At 37.9% G+C, this 2,879-nt stretch overlaps 1 non-coding gene across 1 annotated transcript; it reads left to right on the top strand.

Annotated features, from left to right (window-relative positions):
- Window positions 1-1,765: 1,765 nt before the first annotated feature.
- LOC128123712 (U6 spliceosomal RNA) lies at window positions 1,766-1,872 on the top strand. The gene has a single exon (XR_008222794.1). It is a non-coding gene; the product is annotated as a U6 spliceosomal RNA (small nuclear RNA).
- Window positions 1,873-2,879: the final 1,007 nt, after the last annotated feature.

The raw sequence follows: 2,879 nt of genomic DNA on the forward strand, positions 1-2,879 counted from the left end.
GAGTCTGCCTGAGGACCTAGCAATAGATGCTCAGAGTTCCTAGTCAATGTCAGAGTTCCTGATCATCCCAATTCTGACTGAGGACCTAACAACAGTCTCTGTCTGAGTTCCTGATCATGCACAGCCAATGAGGGATGACCACACAGACTGGGTGCTGGGAGGAGGGTATATAAGGCCCTCCGGGTTATTGAATGAATCAGTTCATTATTTGCTTTCACAGAGTTCTGGTGGCTTGTGTCACTGATGCCACACCTTCTCACCCCTGCCCCCTAGGAAGCTGTTTGAATCCAAGCAACAAAGTATAATGTGGATAGAAGAAGAATTCTATCTCAAAGGCACAGAAAATATATTCAACAAAATCATAGAAGAAAATTTTCCCAACCTAAAGGAGGACATGCCTAAGAAGGTACAAGAATCTTATAGAATACCAAATAGACTGGAAGAAAATAAAAATCCCCTTCACCACATAATAATTAAATTGCTAAATATACAGAATAAAGACAGAATGTTAAGAGCTGAAAAGGAAAACAGTCAAGAAACATATAAAGGACGACCTATCATTATTACACCCAACTTCTCAAAGGAGAATCTGAAAGTAAGAAGGTCCTAGACAGACGTTTTGCAGTAAAGCTTTCAATGACTACAGACAGAGAAAACAAGATATTCCATGATAAAACCTGATTTAAACAATACCTATCCATAAATCCAGCACTACAGAAAGTACTAGAAGGAAAACTCCAACCCAAGGAAGTTAGCTGCTCCCACAAAAACACAGGCAATAGACAGCAGCAAATCTCAAAGAAGGAAAATGCATACACACAAACATCACCAACAACAAAAAAAAACCAGGAATTAACAATCACTGGTCATTAATATCTCTTACTATCAATGGACTCAATTTGCCCATAAAAAGACACAGGCTAACAGAATGGGTATGAAAACAGGATCCATCCTTCTGCTGCATACAAGAAACACACCTCAACTGCAAAGACAGACACTACCTCAGAGTGAAAGGCTGGGAAAAGACGTTCCAATCGAATGGACTTAAGAAGCAAGCTGGTGTGGCTATCCTAAATTCTAACAACATAGATTTCAAACTGAAATCAATCAAAAGAGATTGGGAAGCACTTTACATACTCACAAGAAAGATCCACCAAGATGAAGTCTCAATTCTGAACATTTATGCCCTAAATACAAGGACAGCCACTTATGTAAAAAACATTACTAAAGCTTAAATCACCCATTAAAACCCACACATTACTAGTGGGAGACTTCAACACCCAACTCTCAATACTGGACAGATCTGCCAGATTGAAACTTAACAGAGAAATAAGGGATCTAACAGATGTTATGACTCAAATGGACTTAATAGATATTGACAGAACATTCCACCCTAACAATAAAGAACATAACTTCTCTTCAGCACCCAGTGGAAATGTCTCTAAAATCATCCACATACTCAGTCACAAATCAAATCTCTACAGACACAAAAAAGTTAGAATAACCTCCTGTAGTCTATCAGACCACAATGGTTTAAACTTAGATTTCAACAACAACAAAAATAACAGAAAGCCTACAATCTCATGGAAACTAAGTAATGCTCAACTGAATCACCAATGGATGAAGAAAGAAATAAAGAAAGAAATTAAAGACTTCCCAGAATTCAATGAAAATGAATGTATTGCATACCCAAACTTATGGGACAATACGAAAGGGTGCTAAGAGGAAAATTCATAGCGCTAAATGTTCATATAAAAAAATTGGAGTGCTCGCTTCGGCAGCACATATACTAAAATTGGAACGATACAGAGAAGATTAGCATGGCCCCTGCGCAAGGATGACACGCAAATTCGTGAAGCGTTCCATATTTTTAAACAATACTTATCCACAAACCCAGCCCTACAGAAAGCACTAGAAGGAAAATTCCAACCTAAGGAAGTCAGATACACCCTCGAAAACACAGGCAACAGATAAAGCCACAGCAGTAAACCCCAACGTATAGAAGTACCCACACATCACCACCAAAAAATAACAGGAATGAACAATCACTGGTCATTAATTTCCCTCAATATCAATGGACTTAATTCACCTAGAAAAAGACATAGGCTTACAGAATGGATACGAAAGCAGGACCCATCTTTCTGCTGCATACAAGAAACACATCTCAAATTCAAAGATAGACACTACCTAAAAATAAAAGGCTGGGAAAAGACTTTCCAATCAAACGGTCTTAAGAAACAAGCGGGTGTAGCCATCCTGATATCCAGCAAAATAGACTTCAAACTAAAATCAATCAAAAGAGATCAAGAAGGGCATTACATACTCATCACAGGAAAGATCCACCAAGATGAAGTCTCAATTCTGAATATTTATGCCCCAAACACAAGGGCACCCACATATGTAAAAGAAACATTACTAAAGCTTAAATCACATATAAAACCCCACACATTAATAGTGGGAGACCTCAACACCCCACTTTCACCACTGGACAGATCTCCCAAATTGAAACTTAACAGAGAAATAAAGGACTTAACTGATGTCATGACTCAAATGGACTTAATCGATATCTACAGAACATTCCATCCTAACAAAAAAGAATATACCTTCTTCTCAGCACCCCATGGAACCTTCTCTAAAATTGACCACATGCTTGGCCACAAAACAAATCTAAACAGATACAAAACAATTGGAATAACCTCCTGTGTTCTATCAGACCACCATGGTCTAAAGTTGGATTTCAACAACAACAAAAACTACAGAAAACCTGCAATCTCATGGAAACTGAATAATACCCAACTGAATCACCAATGGGTTAAGGAAGAAATAAAGAAAGAAATTAAAGACTTCCTAGAGATCAATGAAAATGAAGACACCACATA

This window comes from Peromyscus californicus, unplaced genomic scaffold (assembly GCF_007827085.1).
Source record: "Peromyscus californicus insignis strain IS unplaced genomic scaffold, ASM782708v3 Scaffold_41__1_contigs__length_357258, whole genome shotgun sequence".
NCBI lineage: Eukaryota > Metazoa > Chordata > Mammalia > Rodentia > Cricetidae > Peromyscus > Peromyscus californicus.